We start from the raw sequence: 20605 nt of genomic DNA on the forward strand, positions 1-20605 counted from the left end.
TTCAAGAAGTGTTAGGACAATACTCTCAGGCACATGGTGTGACTCTTGGGGTGTCCTGTGCAGGGCCAGGTGTTGGACTTTGATGATCTTTGTGGGTCCCTTCCAACTCAGGATATTCTATGATTCTGTGCTGCTTCATAGCTTAATTATCTGCATCTCATAACTTATCCTACACCTCCCAAACTATTCCCATTGTTAGGGGCAGATGAAAATCCCTACAGAAGTAGCGCACAAATATTTCTATATTTCAATATCCTATATTTAACAATGATGCCCAGCTTTTACAAGATTAGAAGTGAGTGCTTCAGATAGCTAGGGTCCATCCCTGCTCCTTTCCAAAAAAGAAAATTTTTAATATTCTAATCCTGATGGTACAGCTAAATTTGCCTGAGGGCCCTTATGATGGAATAAAGAGGGAAGAACAGGAAAACTTCACTAGCAGAATAACTGGGGGGAAAAGCATCATCTCTCTGAGGGTTCTCAGGAATCTGGAAATTTGGATTTAAGCTGTGGCTAAAAACTATGATGTGATACAAACAAAAATCAATTATTCAAACTTTATTAAATGTGTTCTGAGGATCTATCAGATGTTTTTGCTACACTACTGCAGTGTTCAGTGTAATCACCTATCATGATCCAATTCACAGGCCAAAGCACTGCAAACCACTCATGCAAACTGTCAATCCCCAAAAAGGGTAATCAATACGAATCATAGTTGCTAACTGCTTAGACTACATGCAAAGAAACACACACTTTTGTCTGCCAAGCTTTAACTTTCTTTAATAGTATTATCATTGTAGTAACTATACTTATCTTTCCATTTTAGATCCAATTTTTCATACAATAACTAAACTTACTACTCAGTTACATTTCTGTAACATAGCTCCACTTTAAGATCAGTCTTCCTCTCAAAGATTTTTTCCTAGTCTTTTTTTCTGCTGTTCCCATTGAAGGACATTTTTGCTATTGTTTTACTATATATTCCTCTTTAAAATGGAGTTTTACATTAATAATTTACTTTACTCAGACCAAACTCCCAAGCATCCATAATTTCAGAATTTTATCATATTTTACATTTTCTATTTCATATTCTTTGGTAGCACTTGTGAAAAACACGGTTCACTCTCCTGTTAGAATTTAAAAAGTTTAATAAAAGACAATAGGGGACACCAAACAATAAAGCAAAGAAACAGCGCTGGGTGCTTGGCTCTAAGCCAAGAAGCACATCTGCCAGTGAGGGAGTCGTCTTAAATACTCTTTGTATTGCATCAGCCTTATGCATATTCAAACTTTTCTCAAAACTATTTTGCATGTTCCAAGAACTATTTTGCATGGCTCCTCCTTGGTCCCGCCTTTTTAGAGCATGTGCTTTTTCGGCTGTGGTTTCTTCCAGTCTTGGTTATCAAAGCTGTGGTTTCTTCCAGTTTTGGTTATCAAAGCTGTGGTTTCTTCCAGTCTTGGTTATCGCCTCCCAGTTTGGGCTTGGTTCTGTAGTCCTTGCATCTGGTTACAGGCTGATAGTCAGGTATCAGTGGCAGGTCTTCTTTTTGGGTGTTATCCAGTCAAGCAGGTGGTGTGGTTAGTAAAGGAAAGTTCTTTAAACTACTTTTATTAGTTTTCACTATAATATCGAAATCTAGTTCATAACAGAAATTAAAACAGTGGTTATATACCTCTATCTTTATGACAAGACTACTTCTATAAAACCATACACACTATGAATATCTACGAAAGCCAACACTATATTAGGATATATTTATAACACACTGAAAGAACTGGAAGCAATAGTGATGTTATCTGTTAACAGCTCTTTGCTTAGGAAGTATTGCCTGCAGTATTGACCTTCATACTACAAAACCCATTTGATCCACAAAACTTAACATTACTTTGTCATTGACCTTAAGGTGGGTGTTTGTTTTTGATTTTTTTTTTTTTTTAAACTGTGACTTAACAAATGAAAATATACTTTGAAACCCACTTTGATTTTTTTCAGACCATGGTTTTGTGCTCTGTATAGATTTTACGTCTTTTCAAAAGTAAATTCTACAACCTGACATGACCTAATTTTATCTGAAATTAACCTGGTTTTATCAGCTCACATTTATACAGGTACTATGGATTTTGGAAATCTTTTTTCATGCATCTCATGGCCCTTCTGCTCTTTTAATTCTTCTTTAAGATTATATTTGCCCACAAAAAAACCCCAAAATTATTTATGCTGCAACCACTGAACCACTCAGAACCTTCCTCTATCTTCAGACAGTAACATCTACATTTTGATCAGTTTAAGTGTTCCTCACTCACTCCTCCATTCTTCCCAGAAGAAACATTATGCCCGGTAGAGCACTTTTAGAAAGAGTTTTAAGAGTTTGGCTGTTACTTGTTTTGCAATACTTTCTAGTAGCCCAAATTGGCAATTAAGTCACACTGCAATAAGCATGCTCAGCAAGAGACACCATCACCCAAGAAAATTGACCAAGTGTGTCAGAGTCCATTTTGGTATATTTTAAAATAGGTCATTAGCATCCCAAAATTTAAGATTTTGCTCAGTATCCCAGTTTATGCACTTGTACTTGATTGCAAATTTGCTTTGATAATAAAGGTTTTTCAAACAAAAGATTAGGTGAGCAGCTTTGGTGCTCTGCATGATCCACAGCAGAACAATAGCCATGGTGTAGAGGTCGGTTTCCTGAACCAGGGAAACCTCAGGGAAGTGGAGAGACTTGCCAGGAGCATGCAGATAGTGCGAGAGCAGCTGATGAGACCTGGGTGGGACCAGGAGCAACTCTGAACACCCACACCTAAAAAGAAAACACCCTATGGAGCGCTAGCAACCAGAAGCAACGCAAACAGGGCATGGTGTGTAACCGAGTGTGTTGCACAGCAGTTTAACAGAGTGTGGTGCATCAGCAGGGGCATGGTGCAGCAGTTTGCGTGGAAGAGAGCAATGGTATCTACCTGGCAGAAGGCCACGTCCACTCTAAACTCTGCACTGATGCAGATTCCCGGATGGATCTCTGATGGGAACATGCTGCAACATAGGTGCCAGGCTTCAGGGGTGTGCCCTACTCTTTATGCCAGCACCGGATGGCTGCAGTGATGTCTTGGTTTGAAAGACAGGTGTCTGCCAAGAGAGGCTGAACCCTCCCCTAGAGCAGAGGATGTGATTTTCCTTCCCCTCCTCCCTCCGAATTATTTAATTTTGTAAATCAAGGGCTTTCAGGCAAAGGTATGGGAAAAAAGGAGTATCAGTTCTTTACTAGTATCTATAAACAAACAATAACAATAATAGCAAACCACAACTAGAACCAGAAAACCAAACAGCAGATAACGTGAGCTGCTGAACCTTCTCCCGTGTGGTGTAATCACGGTTGCAAGCAGCAGGGGCGCTGTTGAGCTCCCGGCCAGCCAGGGCAGGTGCGATGACTCCCGAGCGGCTGCAGGTGGCGCTGTGGCGCAGGGTCAGGTCACCGTCCGGCAGCTGCAATGGCGGATGGGCTGAGAAACGCGCAGGGCAGCGGAAAGCAGCTCAGGGCAGCGAGGGAACAGGGCAGCAGGAGCGGGCGCTCTCTCTCTCTCTCTCCGGCCAGCGAGAATTTCTGCAGTCACAGCAGACGCCGCGGTCTCGTGCGGCAGAGGGCGGGGGCGGGCAGCAGAGGCAGCCGGACTCTCCCGGCAGCAGCCACAAGGGAACGCAGCCCGGAGGGGGGGAAAACGCGCCCTTTCCCCGTGAGGAGAAAAAGTTGAATCAAAGCTCACCCAGCCAGGAGAGAAGAGAAACAGGGCACAGTTGGATTTTCCTCTGGTAGCAGCTGGAAAGCAAAGAGCCAGCAGCCTCTACCCTCAGCGTCCGAACCATGAGAGAGCCTTCCCAGGGCCGGCTCTCCCTTACCTTGTCCTGCCCAAAACCTAGCCTTTGTCTTTTACAAAAGGCTTGATCACTCTGAACATCAGACCATTTGTTGCTTGGTAACAGGAATGGGAAGAAATTCTCAACCCCCGACAAGTGAGTAAACCTGTGGGATGTGCTCAGGTAGAGGAACTCTTCAGCTTAATGGCAGAGCTCTGGGAGGAGGTGAGTACATTGAGGAGATCAGGGAGTCTGAGAGGGGTATCAACTATTGGAACTGCACCCTACCTTCCCTGGGACAGGCCTGTCAGGCAGACAGGACACATGATACAGAAGATTCCCTATCCTCTCTCCACCTGGCAGAATGCAGTGACTTAAAGGATAGGGGGGAATGGTGACAAGTTCCTACCAGACTCAGCAGGTGCATCTTCTCTGTGACTACCTGTGCTGGTTTGAAAGTAAACCAGCAGGAAAAACCAACCCCACACAAATACCTTGAGAGAGATTTCATGTTGGAGTTACAATTTAATAGAAATATTACAATAAATACAATGAACACAGAAAGACTGGCTTAAACCCACAAAAGTCAGAGTACATCCTGACACCCTGTTGGTCAGGGTGGTGGTCACAGTCTGATTAAGCAGTGGTTACAGTCCTGTTGAAGTGGTGGTTGCAGTCTTGTCAAAAAGCGGTGGTCCTGTGTAAGGTCTGGTCTTCCTCTGGGTCCATCAAGCAGTGATGGTGCCCCAAGCCCCCAAACCTCGAGATTATATGCAAACAGGTTCAGGTGGTACCTCCCCCAGGGCGAGGAGTTTCACAATGGAGTGATGTAATCCTGTGAGTCATATGATATCTTTGGAGTCCTTGATGGTCGTTCCAGCTGCCTATTCTGCTGGTACCTATTCAGTTCATTATGGCTCATTAGCAGAGATGACTGCCTCAAGATAGGTGGTGCTGCTGCTTACCCAGAGGGGAGTTATCACATCTGAGCCATGGTGAAGCTAAAGAAACACTACCCCGCCTCACAGGGTTTGCCTCTTCTCATCTAACACCCAGCTTGTAGCCTGAGGGATCAGGTGTGCACTGGGCAGCTATTGAAAACGACTCACCATTAATAGTTCATCAATAATGATGTAGATGGGAGTAGGAAACATAATTTGGTTGCATCCCACATTGTAACCTAGGACACTACCTCACCTTTCCAGGTGTCTTTGTACAATAAGTAAGTATGAGGGTCTGCAAGCGGAACTGAACAATGATGAGGATGATGGTCCATCTAGGTTGGGGGTGTCACCAAGGTTAAGTTGGTAAAAAGCACTTTAATTAAGTAAAAAAGATGGCTTATTGTCATAAGAGACTTTCTTCTGTGGAGAACAGAAGGCCCAGTATGTCAACCTGACCCATTTCTCTAAGGAAGTCTTCTGCCTCCTTGGAGCCTGGGTTAAACATGTGATGAGAAAACTTCCTATGCTGGTACAGCCCTTGGATAATTATCCATTATCGTTTTTTCATATAGGAGGCACTGAAGTTGTAATAGGAAGTCCAAGGACAATCAAGGGCCTTGGGACAACTGGTTAAGGGATCAGGGGCACAAGTAGGTTTTTCCTCTATCCTTCCAGTTGCAGGAAATGATGCCGGAAGAAACATAATGACCCAGCTGATCAATACCTGGGTCTGTGATTGGTGTCATTGTCAGAATTTTGGGGGTTTTGATCATGGTTCAGTCTACAAATATGTTGTGAGGTTATGCAGGGAGAAAATTAAAAAGGCAAAAGCCCAACTAGCCCAACTTAATCTGGCTACTGCCGCAAAAGAAAATTTAAGAATGTTTCTATAAATACATTATAAACAAAAGCAGAGATAAGGAGAATCTCCATACTTTATTGGATGCCAGAAGAAACATAGTGACAAATGCAGCAGTTTGGAAAATAATAACAGCATGGACCTCTGCTCTCTTCAGGCAGGATCAATCTTTATTACACACACTTCAGTATTTATGTGTTTCTTCTGTGTACAAGTGTGGATACTTAAGAGCTGCAAGCAGAAGTTTTTCCCTGGGAGCCTCTCCTTTCCCATGCAAACTATGAAAACAATGAGATGATTTTGTAACTAATAACTAAACACCTGCTGTTTTCCCTGATCTGTTTTGGGTTTAAGGCAAAGAGTGTTTGGAATTGGGCGTTGTAGGACTTCAGCCAATCACCCCGGGGGGTGAGTGGCCACTGACCAATCACCTATGGAATTTTGGCACATGTAAGTAGAAGTTGTAACAATAAACTCGCTCTTGCTTTGCTGGATCTGTGTTCGTGTGTGTGCCTGCTGCATTCGTTCCGGGTACAACAGCGACATACAAGTTTTGGGATCAGCAGCGGCAGGAAAGACAAAACAACCACACAAAACCAAGCACCCATGGAGCGACATTTCTGCTCTCTTATCACACACACACACACATCCACCCAGCTTTCTGTGTGGTAGATCAAAGCATTCTCACATAGGTGTTTATGGCTGGAGTTGATCCTTTGGTATGTGCTTTCCCATGGGAACAGAGCTGTTATCAAGGTCGGGATGGCTGCAGCAGGCCGCTGCTTCTACATCTCCCCCTTCTTTGTTTAAGGAGGAATTGATCACAAAGGCAACCATCACGCTTGCTTCTGCCTTTTTGCTGACTTGGAAAAATTTCCAGAGGCAAAGAAGTCCTGTAATGAGAATAAGAAAAAGACCCACCCCCAAAAGCTCCAAATGGCCATATGCGTAAATTCAGACCCTCAAACCATGTTTTCGGGTTAAGCCAGGTAAAGCTGCTAGCGAGTGTATCATAGAAGCTCTGTGCAGGCATGGTTTGAAGCTTTTGAGATTGTTTTCTAATGCTATCTCTTAATGCATTTATGTTTTTATCCATATTTATAGAAAATGCCCCTTTTAGATGAGCCTTCACCTTATCCCAGGAAGTTTCAGAGCTGTTCCATTCTACAGGGGTTACACACGTTAGCATCGGTGTGTTGCCAATCACAGTGAAGGCATAAGTGAGTATTTAGGGCATCTTGGTTTTCTCCTACCCATAGCAAAGCAGCCTCAAGGGCATCTAAGCATGCCAGTATTTGCTGATCAATTACTGTTTGCGTTTGTAACCCCTCTGTGAAATTACTCATTACAGAACTAACTTCATGGCCTGTTTTTACTGATTCTGTTAAAGCAGTAATTACAGTAGTAGACAAAGCTAAAATAACAATAGCAATTACAATAAAAGCAATAAACCAGGAAATAAATCTCTTAGTTCATTTGGACTCCTTTAAAAACAAGCATTTTAAATACATGACTCCTAACTCTCCCCATTCCTGTGTAAGATTCACAGGAATCCATAGTTCTGCACGCCGACATAGGGGTAAGGGATAAATAAAATTCCTCTGAGTTACAATTTCAGGGGTGATGCAGTAAGTGTACATAGGGTTAACAGCTGTAATACAGTAAGACTGATTGCAAGGTTCAACTGTCATATTTGTTGTTAATAAGAATGCACAGGGATGTGTTGTGCAGATCATGGTATCAAGAGTTTTGATATAGGTGGCATTCATCCAATAGGTAGATGACTCCTGAGAATAATGCAAAGCCCATATTTGTGGAGGTAGGAAGGGGAGCATTAATCACCAATGAACTGTATGAGGGAGGGATTCACCATTGGCATCACGGTTCTGTGTGACCGACCCTGAGAGTCCTCCATGCCTCCAGCTAATGATTCCTGAGCAGGAGCCATTTACATCAAGTCTGGCATTGTTACAGATAAAATAACCTTGAAGGCCCCATTCTGACACTGATATATTAAGGGAGTGTATTTGATGTTGCTCAGGGTTTTCCGTCCTGCACGGAGACCATGAAATATGCACTGAGGGTGAGACAGCTTTAAGCTGACATATGGGAATATTATCCGGAGCTGTGGTGGTGTTTATAGGGTTATGTGATGTGTTAACCCTTGGAAGTTCAATTGCTAGTAAGGTAGCCTTTTCTCCAGTATAAATTTTTATCAGATGCATGTGTAATGTGAAAGGTGTGCAATTGCTGTCACTGTGAGTAGTTAAGCATAGGGGATAAGAGTCTGCTACAAAGGTTTGATTTCTTTCAACTGATAGCCAATCTGTCCCATTAGTTAATGACCCAGATGGAGGGATCCATGCCCCTCCTAGTAGTTTGGAGTTGTTATCAAAAATAGGAATTTCCGGGTCCCACCAGGTTACTGGACAAAACGCCAGAGGGTCATAAATATGAGCCCAGTAGATTTGTGCGTTGACACCCATAACACAGGAACTAAATAGCAACACGTAAAGCAAAGATCTTACTTCCGTATTAGCTCATACAATGGCCAGATAGGCCAAGAAGGTATTTGCAGCATTAGTGATGTGCAGATAGACTCCACAACTTGTAAAAGTTGTAAAGTAGGTTTGTTTTATTCCAGCGCTGGGGCAAATGGGGGCTAGCCCCTCCAAAGGCATACACGCTGCCAGCAGCGCTTCACTTGGTTTATATCATGTTACAGGTTACATATGCATGAAGTTATACAATGTCCCTATACATATTCATTATCTATCCCTGCTTTGTATTATAATGAGTCCAAAGTTCATTTAAATGTGCTTGCGCCTGCGCAGTGCCACTTGGTGGTGGTCTTCGGTGGTCTCTGGGATGAAGTAAAAGGAGTATTCCTCGGGTTGAACTCTTCACCCTGCTTCCTTGTGCATACTCCTTGAGTTCCTGGTCCAAGTCCAAACCTTAAAGCTGACTCGGGCTGGTTTCAGTGTCCGAAAACAGGATATCTGGTCACGGTTGCTTCCCCATATCAATGCTCTTGCATTCCTTTTGCATCCTCCCTTTTCTGCTTGGCAAGCTCAAGAATGTTAAGCAAGCTGTATACATTGTTTTAGCAAGCAGCCCCTAGTAAATTATTATTGAACTCCTAGTCCCCTAAATCATTAGGTTCTGCCCCCACATGCTGCATCATTCTAGATTCCTCAGCATTCAGAGCTTTGAGATCACCCCATGTTATGTTGCTACTTCTCTTCCTCTTCTTCCCTGTCGAGGGGTTGGTCGGCTTCAATTTGATCATCTCTGGCACAGGATTCTGCTGGGTGTCCTTCCAGCTCATGGTATGGTTTGACAGCTTTAGTGGGCACCCACGATGGACCTGAAGGGGATAGGACACAAGCATATCCTTGACCCCATGTTAATAAATCAGCAGGTCCGTGCCAGACGGTTGTATCAGGAAGCTGTCTATAATACCTTAGGATGTTGCAGCCTATCTTTGGGGCTTTTATAGTGATGTTCTGCAGCTGTAAGAGCGAAAGGATCATTAGAGCAATTTAAGAAATTTAAAGTAAAACAAGCAAAAGCCAGTTCATCCTGCAGTGCCACTCCAGGGTTCCCCCTTTCCTGTTTAAGAAGAAGATTTTTGAGTGTGCGATTCATCCATTCCGCAACCATCTGAGAGGAGGGGTTGTGTGTAGCAGTGAGGTTAACCCAGATGAGCTTGGAGGCTGAAATAGCTGACGAAGCCCCCTGGGTCTGAAGAAACCTTCAGGTCAGGGCGACAGAAAATTGTTCCCCTGACACACCTTGCAGATAGCCTCATAAATATGCATCTGGGAACGAAAGTATTGGGTTTCTGGAGTTCTCCTTCCCTTCATCCTTTTAGAGTTAATAGCCAGGATGTTCCTTTACCCGCGGTTTATTATTGGTTTTTAAAGTTCTGTAACCTCCCCCCCTGCACCCCAATTCCCTAGCTCCTCTGTCAATTCTGTATCCCCAGCGTCCCGGTTGGTTATCCTCTCCAAACCCCTCCTATCCTTCTATCCCTCTTAACCCCGTGTTCGCTTCCGCTCTGGGCTCTGCGCTTTAGGACCCAGCCCCGTTCGGCTCCCCTCTGACCCTTCCCCGACTCCACGCACCCCTCGCCGCCCCCCTGCACCTAATAAACCCTGGATTCCTAAAGCTCAGCGTCTGCATCTTCTAATCGCCGCGTCTCCTGTTATCCTCTGTAGGGGAGTCAGCCCGGGCTCAAGTGCCGCGGCTTCCCGGCTCTGCTCCGCCGGTTCAGCGTGGGAGATCTCAGGGGGGACCCCGTTTCCGTGAGGTTTTCGGGGTCTTGCCGCTTCCCCGGAGCGAGAAAACCTCAGTTGTGGGCAATCCCAAAGGAGTGGTGAACACCCCAGGCCGGCAAAAACATAGCAACAGAATTAGATTGATAAGCAGGGTCATTATCAGTGTGAATTTCTTGTGGCCGACCCATTGCCACAAATGCACGGAGAAGGTGGCGATGGACGTCCTTTGTAGATTCACTTGTGTGTGCGGTGGCAACTAAAAAGCCTAAAAATAAGTCAACAGAACAGTGACCAAATTTCTGCCAACCAAAGGACGGAACGTGCATAACATCAGTTTGCCATAATTGGCAGGCTGCCAGCCCTCTTTGTACTACCCCACTGGGTGCACTAGGAGAAGAAAAGCGCTGGCAGTCAGGACAAGCATTAACAATCATGCGTGCCTGGGACATTGAAATACCATAGTCTTTGGATAAAGCAGCAGCATTTTGATGAAAAAGGCATGAGATTCTGAGGCAGCTATAAATACCTGATTAGATTTGACTGCCACCGTCAAACAGTGAGCACGAGCATTCCCTTCCATTAGGGGACCAGGTAAATTCGTATGGGAGTGAATATGCATGACAAAAAACAGTGTACAATGAGAACGAATAAGAGATATTAAATCAACAAGTAACAGGGTTATATCAGCAGTATTTACAAGGTGCAGAGAAATGTCAGGCATTTGCAGGAGTATTCCGATAACATATGCACTATCTGCTATGAGATTAAAAGGTGAGTTAGGAAAAAAGACAAGATTCCTCTACTGCAGCTCTGAGTTCGACTACTTGTGCAGAGCCAGCCTGTGTAACAACATGATCCTTCCACTCGGCTCCAACGTGCCAAGTCAACCTCAGCTTTGTGAGTTTTTCCTGATCCATCTATAAACGCTGTTACCATATTTGGAATTGGGACTGAGGCGACAAAGGAGTTAGCACTTAGTGGGAGAAAATTCAGAGCCTGAAGGAGCTTGTGAGATGGTAAATTAAATGAATTTTTTCCTAAGAAATCAGCAAAAGAAACAGCACAAGCTACTGAGTCTCGTAGTAAAGAATCAAATTTGTGCCTCTGTAAAGGAATGACAATAATATCAGGATCTCGCCCTAATATTTGACTGCCTCTGGTAACAGCATCAAGGCGCATTTCTAAACGTGTGGTTATTGTTCACTTAGAAGTATGGGGGAGGAATACCCATTCTAAAAAATAAACACCTTTGCCGTCTGTGGCTACCTGACCAAGAATAGCAAAGGGCTGAAAAGTGTTGTTAATTACAAGAAGAGTCAGAGGTAAATCCTCAACATAACAGGCCACATTATAGGAGCTAATTTTGTCAGCAATTATCTCAAGGGCGAGATGTGCCTCCTTTGTAAGTGTTTGTGCAGACAACAAATCAGCACCACCCTTCAGCAATTTGAACAGAGGGCTCATTTCTTCATTTGTAATGCCCAGCATAGGCCTAACCCAATTTATTGTGCCAAACAACTTTTGCAAATCATGTAATGTTTTTACAGAAGGCACCGATTTCAGAGATTGTGGGTGGATAGATTTCTTACTTATATACCATCCAAGGTATTTCCAAGGTGCCATTTTTTTGTACTTTTTCAGGAGCTATTTGTAAGTCACAAGATTCCAGACTCGGAATCATATGTGAAAGGATGGTGTCAAGCTCAGCTTGACGTTGTGAAGCAATTAAAATATCATCCATAGAGTGGTATATCAAAGCATTGCAAAACTTCCGTCTGACCAGCTCTAAGGCATTGGCTACAAAAAGCTGGCAAATTGTCGGATTATTTTTCATACCTTGTGGCAAAACAACCCAATGATACCTTCTCATAGGTGCCTCACAGTTAATGCTGGGTAAAGAGAATGCAAAGTGATAACAACCCTCTGAATGCAATGCAATTGTACAAAAGCAATCCCTAAGATCAATCACAACAATCAGCCAATCCTGGGGAATCATTGAAGGAGTGGGTAGCCCTGGTTTCAAGGCACGCATGGGTTCTATTGTCCGATTTATTGCTCTGAGATCCTGCAGCAGTTGCCACTTCCCTGATTTTTTTGGTATCACAAATATGGGGATGTTCCACGGAGACGTGGATGGTACAATGTGTCCTAATTTCAATTGTTCATCAACAAGCTCTTCAGCTTGTGTCAATTTTTCCCCCTTTCAAGGGCCATTGAACCACCCAAACAGGCTGTCATGGTTTGGACACTGGCCAAACGCAAGGCACCCGCAACAGTTGCTCACTCACTCTCCCCTGCCACAGCTGGGCAGAGGAGAGGGAAAAAAAATAACAAAAGAGTTCATGAGTTGAGATAAGGAACAGGGAGAAAACACTCCAAGGGCAAAACAGGCTCGACTTAGAGTTACAAAGTGATTTATTACTAATAAAGACAGAAGAGGATAATGAGAAGTAAAATAAGCCCTTAAGACACCACTCTTCTCCCCAACCCCTCCCTCCTTCCCACCGACAGTGCAAGGCAGACAGGGAGTGGGGGGTTCGGTCAGTTCATCGCCAAGATTTTCATCTGCCACTCACGGAGAGGAGGTCTTCCCCTGCGTTGCCATGGGGTCTCTCCCACAGGAGACAGTTCTCTGCGAACTCCTCCAGCGTGGGTCCATATCAGTAGCAGCAGTCCACCCAAACTGCTGCAATGTGAGCCTCTTCCCACGGGCAGACAGTTGTTCCAAAACTGCTGCGGCATGGGTCCCTTGTCCACAGGGTGCAGTCCTCCAAGGACAGGCTGTTCCAGCCTGGAAGCAAAGGCCCTCTCTCTCCACTGGGACTCCCGCTGGACCACAACCTCCTCCAGGCATCCGCCCACTCTGGCATGGGCACCCCCTCCATGGGCTGCGAGTGGATCTCTGCATCCCCCATGGATCCCCATGGGTGGCAGGGGGACAGCCTGCTCCACCATGGTCTTCACCATGGCCTGCAGAGGAAATTTGTCTCCTGCACCTGGAGCACCTCCTCCCCCTCCTTCTCCACTGACTTTGGTGTCTCCATGTTTTCCCTCACGTGTTCTCACCTCCTCCACTTTCTCTGGCTAGGAAAAACTGCATGCACATTTGTTGTGATTTCTTCTTTAATATGTTATCACAGAGGTGTACCCAACATCTCTAATTGGCCAAGCCTTGTCCAGTGGCATGTCCACATTCAGAGCCATTAGGGATTGGCTCTGCTGGACATGGTGGTAGCTTCCAGCAGCTTCTCACAGGAACCATCTTTGTGCCCCGCCCCACACCAAAAACTGGACCAAGCAAAACCAACACACAGGCGTGTCTGTCTTCCACCGCAGTTTGAACAGGGGGTTTACATCAGTGACCCCTTTGCTAAATTTGCCACATTCACCACAAGAGTAACATTCCACTGAGAAAGCAAATCACGACCCCACAGTGTAAACTGAGAAGGCAAAACAAACAGTTGTAAAGCTGATCGGCATCCGTTCGACCCTGTAACTGTAAGAATAAGTGCACTTTGTTTAGGGAATTTATGCCCTCTGATGCCTTCCACTAAGGCATCTGCTTTTTTAAGAGGCCACTGTGGGGGCCATGAAGATGCCGAAATGATGAAGACATCTGCACCGGTGTCGAGTAAGCCTGTAAAAGATTTGTCATTTAATTGTAAAGTTAGTAAGGGCTTTTCATTTGTAATCTGTTGGAGCCAGTGAACGTGGATGATATCGGTGCTGCCAAACCGACCAGTGCCTCAGACTGCATCTTTCGCTGCTGGAACGAAAAAAGGAAGCAATAGCAACTGTGCAATTTTTTCGGGTTTTGAAAGAAAACAAGGGGGCGGTGTTAGTCGACACCATCACTTTCATTTCCCCTAAATAGTCTGAATCGATTACACCAACATGTATTATGAGACTGCTCTTTGTGACGGATGATCTGCCAATTAAAAGTCTAAACAATCCTTCTGGTAAAGGTCCATAAATCCCTGTATGTAGCACATGAATTGTTGAATCTGTAATTAGGACATTGTCTGAGAGGGGTAAGTCCAAACCTGCGCTCCCACGGGTATTGGCAAGGAGGGAGGAGATTGAGACCCCTGGGTTTGGATTGCAAAGACCCTGTTGGTTTGAGGGGCACCGGGTCTCACACCCTTCTTCCCATTTCCCTGCTGGGGAATGAGGCAGTTACCGTCTCTATCAGATTTTGACTTGCATGCTTTACTCCAGTGCTTCACTCCCTTTCTACATCGTGGACATGGGGGAAGGGGGGGGGGCGGTAGGGCAGGAGGTGTTCTTTCCCTTCTTTTGACTAGGACAATTTCTCTGTAAATGCCCTTCTTGTTGGCAATTAAAGCACTGGGGGCCAGTTCTCTTATATGCATTACAGGCTTGCTGTAAGGCAGCAGCCAAAATGGATGTGCGGGTGTTCCTCTGTTCCCACTTTCTGACAGGCTTTGATGTAAGACAGAAAATTAGCATGCTCATTCCTTACAGAGAGCAGTGCTGTCTGACAATCTGCATTAGCATTTTCAAAGGCTAGTTGTAATAACAACGCAGTAGCTGCTTCTCCGTTTTCTATTTGCCTACTAATGGCTGTTTGCAACCTGTCAATGAATGTTATATGTGACTCTTGAGGAGCTTGCTGAATGAATGCAAAGGAAGAGTCCTTTTGTCCAATCTCTGGGACTCTTCTAAGAGCTTTTATGGCTAGTTCGGAGCTTTGCCGTAGCACTGTGAGAGTCAAATTAGTTTGGGCCTTGGGGGCTGCCTTGTATGTGCCTTGTATGTATGTGCCTTGTCCCAGCAATTCATTGAGTCCACCAGCTTCCTAATATGCAATATTATCCATAGTTTGAACAGTAGCAAGATCTGTCCATTCTGACTGCCACACTGGATATTGTGCTGCCATTAGTATAAGTTTGAAAAGCATTCACCAATCGTTAGGACCCATAGTGTACCCTTGGTTAATAGCATCGATCAGTCCCATAGTATATTGTGATTGCAGTCCATAGTCTCAGACAGCACTATGGATTTCGTTTATTAATTCAAACGGGAGTTGTTCATACTGAGCAGGTTTCTTAGTCTGATAATTGATAGGCATGGCCAGAAACATGGAAATATCTCCTCTTTTTAGGGCTTTATCCTTGCATTTCTCCATTAATGTAGGAGTTATGCCTGAAACAGGCTACCTGAAAACAGAGACCAAAACAATTAGGTGTATAAAAAGCAGACAAATTTATTCAAGGCCTTCAAGGTACATTCAGGCAAGCAAAGTCCCCCTCGGGGGCTACACCCAAAATGGACACTGGGTTATGAGCTGTGGCTAGCACAGTTTTTCTCATGAGAAGTTTTCTTGTGTTTTGTAAATAAAGATAAAGTTTGGATGTTTTTGGAACAGTGTCCCAGAACTTGGGCAGTGCAGGCCTGGCCAATCAGGCCTGGGGGAAGGCTTCTGACTGACCAATCTGGGTGACTTTTGAGAACTCTATAAATGTGATGAAATCAAAACAATAAAGGTCATTCCTTCTTGCCACTGAGAACTGATGCATTCATTACTCTGCTAGCTGCTCAACAGCGACAATGAGCCCTTTACCTTTTATAAGTTTTGTCTTATTAGCATATCGGTCCCTAATTCTCCAATCACACCTTCAGACGATGATATTGAATACCCCAGGCCTGCTGCCCCCTTTCCACTGTTGTTTACATATTTTCGGGCCCTAGGGTAACGAATATGTCCTTGAATCTCTATCCAGAGAGCTTTGTTTTGGTTAAATGTGTTGGGAACAGAGGTTTTCAGCATTCTGTAAGAGCATAGAACTACACCAAGTTACAGACACATGAAGAGAAAATAACCCCCACAATTATCAAGGCATCAAGAGATGAATGAGATTGCAGCAGTAAATCAGCTGAGGGGGTGGGGGGGGAGGGGAAATAAGAATTAACTAACACTTGAGCTGCAGCGGGAAGTGCAGTAGCCGAATTTTTCACAGGAGTTAAAGGATAAAGATCAGGCCTTTTCTCAGGATCAATAGGACCAGGATCAAAAGGATCACCAGGTCCCTGAGAATGCCCATTTCCAGATCCATCGGGCACTTCTGCATAAGCATTGCTAAGGCTTGAAGCAGTCTCCAAATTTAAAATATCTGAGAAAGGGCGTTCACAAACTTGCTCGGCAGGCTGCAAAGTTTTTAAAGCAGTAAACACAGTTTTCCATGTGACTAACATATTGTCCATGATTGGTCGCCCTTGTTCTTTTTGTGCCTCTAACTCAGCTCCCACCTTTTCCCACACTTTAGCGTTGTAGGAACCATGGCGGGGAATACATTAGAATTGTTATTCAACCATACTAATAAAGCAGCTAACTTAACTGTCAGGGTTTTAAACCCCTGTTCTTTTAAACTTCTCTGTAAATTCTCTAAATAAAGCTTATGCTCGTGGGATGTAGCCTGTCCCATAGTTTCGTGTTCACATCTCACCAGTCCAGAAAGTAGAGATGAAGGGTCGGGGATACCCTGCACGCACAGCTCAGTTTGAACACGGCACTGCTGTCAGAGGTTCACTGGTTGAGTCCCTGTTCGAGCGCCATTTTGCAGCAGTTTGAAAAATAATAACAGCATGGATCTCTGCTCTCTTCAGGCAGGATCAATCTTTATTACACAAACTTCAGTATTTATGTGTTTCTTCTGTGTACAAGTTTTGGGATCAGCAGCGGCAGGAAAGACAAAACAACCACACAATACCAAGCACCCATGGAGCAACGTTTCTGCTCTCCTATTACACACACACACACACACACACACACAGCTTTCTGTGTGGTAGATCAAAGCATTCTCGCATAGGTGTTTATGGCTGGAGGTAATCCTTTGGTATGCGCTTCCCCATGGGAACAGAGCTGTTATCAAGGTCGGGATGGCTGCAGCAGGCCTCTGCTTCTACAACAAATGATGAAGAAAAGGCAGAGGTACTTAATGCCTTTTTTTGCTGCAGTCTTTAATAGTAAGACCAATTGTTCTCTGGGTAGCCAGTCCCCTGAGTTGGAGGACAGAGATGAGAAGCAAAATGAAGCCCCCATAATCCAAAGGGAAATAGTGACCTGCTACACCACTTAGACATGCAAAAACCTATGGGGCTGGCGGAAGAGCTTGCCAAGGCACTTCCAAATATTTATGGGCAGCCCTGGCTAACTGGGGAGGTCCCAGCTGACTAGCAAAGGATCAGAAAATATGATGCTCTATCTACAAGAAGGACAGGAAGGAGTATCCAGGGAACTACAGGCCTGTCAGTGCCAGTGAAGGTTATGGAGCAGATCATATTGAGTGCCATCACATAGTGTTTACAGGAAAACCAGGGAATCGGGCCCATTCAGCACAGGTTTATGAAAGTCAGGTCCTGCTTGACTAACTTGATCTCCTATGGCAAGGTGAACTTCTTGGTGGATGAGGGAGAGGCTATGGATGTGGTTTACCTGGACTTCAGTAAAGCCTTTGACACAATTTCCCACAGTGTTCTCCTGGAAAAACTGGCTGCTCATGGCTTGGAGAAATGCACTCTTTGCTGAGTAAAAAACTGGCTGGCTGGCTGGGCCCAGGGAGTGGTGGTGAATGGAGTTACATCCAGTTGGCCGCTGGTCACTAGTGGTGTTCTCAAGGGCTCAGTATTGGGCCAGTTCTATTTAATATCCTTATCTATGATCTGGACCTGGGGATCGAGTGCACCCTCAGTAAATTTGCAGACAACACCAAGCTTGGCAGGACTGTTGATCTGCTGGAGGGTAAGAGGGCAATACAGAGGAATCTGGGCATTCTGGATTGATGGGCCAAGGCCAATTGTATGAGGTTCAATAAGACGAAGTGCTGGGTCCTGCACTTTGGCCACAACAACTCCATGCAGCGCTGTGGTGTCCCACTGTGGCAGGATGTTGCCCCCCCCCTCACATCTCTCTCCTTCTGCTTCATGGCGGAACACAGATAACTCCAGTGGGGTCAACAGCCCAACAGGAGGTTATCTCTTGGCGCCCAAAAGTCTAAGACCCCTAACCTTGAATCCATATTTTGGTGTGGAGAGAGAAACAAAGAAATGAGTAAATGACCAAAAAGCCATGCTTTTACACTATAAAAAGATGCATGAAATGTCACAGAGGCAGAAGTTTCCTACACACAAGCTGGAAATGTGCAAGGAGCTTCTCCCCAGAGTCTGGACGCAGGCTCTGCTGGTTACTTTCCTGGGAATTGAGTGAAAGGATTCCGAGGTATACTTCACCACCAACTGGCTGGGTAAGATAGAGTTGGTTCTTAAGTTATATTATTTCTTGCTAGCTGAAATAATAGGTACCTTTTTGCGCGCTGCATTTTTAGCTACTTGTAGCTTTGCTTTTATTTTATTACTGTGTAGCATGTAGTTTTGTCCTAAGTCTTATGTCTGTCATTTTCTGTGTCTAAGAAATGATAATTTATGTCATATTATGTTGTGTCAGGGTCCGGGAGGGTGGCACAGGCCGGCGGCCCCCCCGGACCGGGTCTCTGGTTCGTGTAAATCCCACCGTATCTGGGGCGAGCGGCCCCCGAGGTTCTGCAGCATGGCAGCAGTCTTCAAACCACGCCAATTCAAGCAGAAATATAGTGAGACTAAGGAAGAACTGGACTCCATCTCTTTTCTGCTAGGGATGTTTATTTGGGGTAACGGGAAAAGGGGTGCAGGGAAGGAGAAGGGGGAAGGGAGACAAGGCAGGAAGGAGATGCTAGCAGCCCAGAGACGGAAAGACCACGAGCTGGTCCAGGCTCTGCCTTTTAAGGGGAAGGAGAGGGGGCAGGGGCTGGCTCTCTCTGAGCCAGTCCCAGGAGGACGAAGGGAAGATTGGCAGGAGGGTTACACACCAATAGGTTTTGAGGTACAGCAGAGCATATTTCAAAATGAACCAATGGTATACAAAGCAGAGGGACAAAGGAGCACATGGAATCCCAACACTCCACGTTGCAACAATATTAGACTTAATTGGCCATTATTAAAGAACTTGCAAACGAGACCAGGTCTTTGGGGTGCTGGCCATCCCAATAGGGCTGCTGCCTGCTGTCAAAGGCCTAGACAAAAGGCAGAGATTCATCTAAGCTCCTGTCTCCCATTGGTAACACCCACCCTTAAAGGGAAGGCACCCAAGATTCGTAAATGCTCATGGTTGAAAGGAATGACTGAAGTCAGAGGCTCCATAAACAATCACAAAGTTTTATTAGTAAATTGCACACTTAGCATGGAAATTGGTCTGTTAGTTCCCGACGTATATATAAGCACATGGCAGTGGGTTTTGGATAAAGGAATAGGGTGAAAGGGAAGAGAGAGAGAAATAGAGAGATGAATTAAATAGAGGGAGTGAGAGTGAGAGTGAGAGTGAGAGTGAGAGTGAGAGTGAGAGTGAGAAAGAAAAAAAGAAAGAATTCACCGATTCTGGCTCCAGCGTCAATCCAGCTGGGGTGTCTCCAAGGTCCTGGGGGTGCCTGTGTCTGATGGGCTTCTTTGGGGGTACCTTTTTATAGATAAGTTTACCCTACCCCTGGAGATAAATTTTACGCTTTCTATGCAAATTAGTTATCATGCACGATTCATCCTTCTAGACCTTTCTGGAAATGGGTCTGAGGACATCCAGGGGTCTTGGGTGGTCTGTATAAGTCTTTGGTTGACACTCCATGTCTGCTTCTCAATCTCATTCCTGTGCCTGCGCTGTGCTGTGTTGTGCTTATCTCCAGGATCTACAAGGATGTTTGTCCCAGAAAAGTGCTGCCCTACCTCTGTATGGCTCCTTCTTCAGCCTCATTCTGTTCTTTCTCACAGAGTGTTCTTACCAACAATCCTTGGTTGGCTCCACAGCCATCTGGCTATTGGTGTTTGAGACATACATATTGGTCCATTATCTTCTGAGCTTCTACAAATGCTACAGGCTTGGGAAAGAGTGGCTAGAAAGCAGCCCATCAGAAAAGGACCTGAGGTTGGTTGACAGGGGATTGGATATGAGCTGGCCGTGTGCCTAGGTGGCCAAGAAGGCAAATGGCATCCTGGCTTGTGTCAGAAATAGTGTGGGCAGCAGGACTAGGGAAGTGATCATCCCCTTGTACTCAGCAGTGGTGAAACCACACCTTCAGTACTGTGTTCAGTTTTGGGCCCCTTGCTTCAAGAAAGACATTGAGGTGCTGAAATGTGTCCAAAGAAGAACAACAAAGCTGTTGAATGGTTGAGAGCAGAAGTCTTAAGAGGAGCGACTGAGGGAGCTGGGGTTCTTTAGCCTGGAGAAAAGGAGGCTCAGGGGTGACTTTATTGCTCTCTACAACTGCCTGAAAGGACTGTCTAGCATGGTGGGGGGTTGGTCTCTTTTCCCAAGTAACAAGAGGTAAGATGAGATTAAATGACCTCAAGTTGTGCCAGAAGAGGTTTAGATTGGATATTAGGAAAAATTTCTTCACTGAAAGGGTTGTCAAGCTTTGGCACAGGCTGCCCAGGGAAGTGGTGGAGTCACCATCCCTGAAGGTATTTAAAAGAAGTGTAGGCATGGCACTTAGGGACATGGTTTAGTGGTGGACTTGGAGGCCTTAGGTTTGTGGTTGAACTCAGTGATCTTAACAGTCTTTTCCAACCTAAATGATTCTATGATTAATGTTAATACCTTTTATTGTTTCTACCACCTTGTGTTGGTTTG

At 45.0% G+C, this 20605-nt stretch overlaps 1 protein-coding gene and 2 long non-coding RNA genes across 5 annotated transcripts in view; all 3 read left to right on the top strand.

Annotated features, from left to right (window-relative positions):
- Positions 1-20605, top strand: part of LOC146425378 (uncharacterized) — a 517591-nt gene that overhangs the window by 351232 nt on the left and 145754 nt on the right. The gene's annotated exons all lie outside the window — the stretch shown is intronic.
- The window catches only part of LOC146425386 (small conductance calcium-activated potassium channel protein 2-like), a 171110-nt gene that overhangs the window by 26941 nt on the left and 123564 nt on the right, over positions 1-20605 (top strand). The window lies entirely within an intron of this gene.
- Positions 1771-6147, top strand: LOC146425388 (uncharacterized). The gene is made up of 2 exons (XR_014846608.1): positions 1771-3101; positions 4012-6147. It is a non-coding gene; the product is annotated as an uncharacterized LOC146425388 (long non-coding RNA).

Source organism: Lichenostomus cassidix, chromosome W (genome assembly GCF_008360975.1).
Source record: "Lichenostomus cassidix isolate B80296 chromosome W, HeHo_3.0, whole genome shotgun sequence".
Taxonomy (NCBI): domain Eukaryota; kingdom Metazoa; phylum Chordata; class Aves; order Passeriformes; family Meliphagidae; genus Lichenostomus; species Lichenostomus cassidix.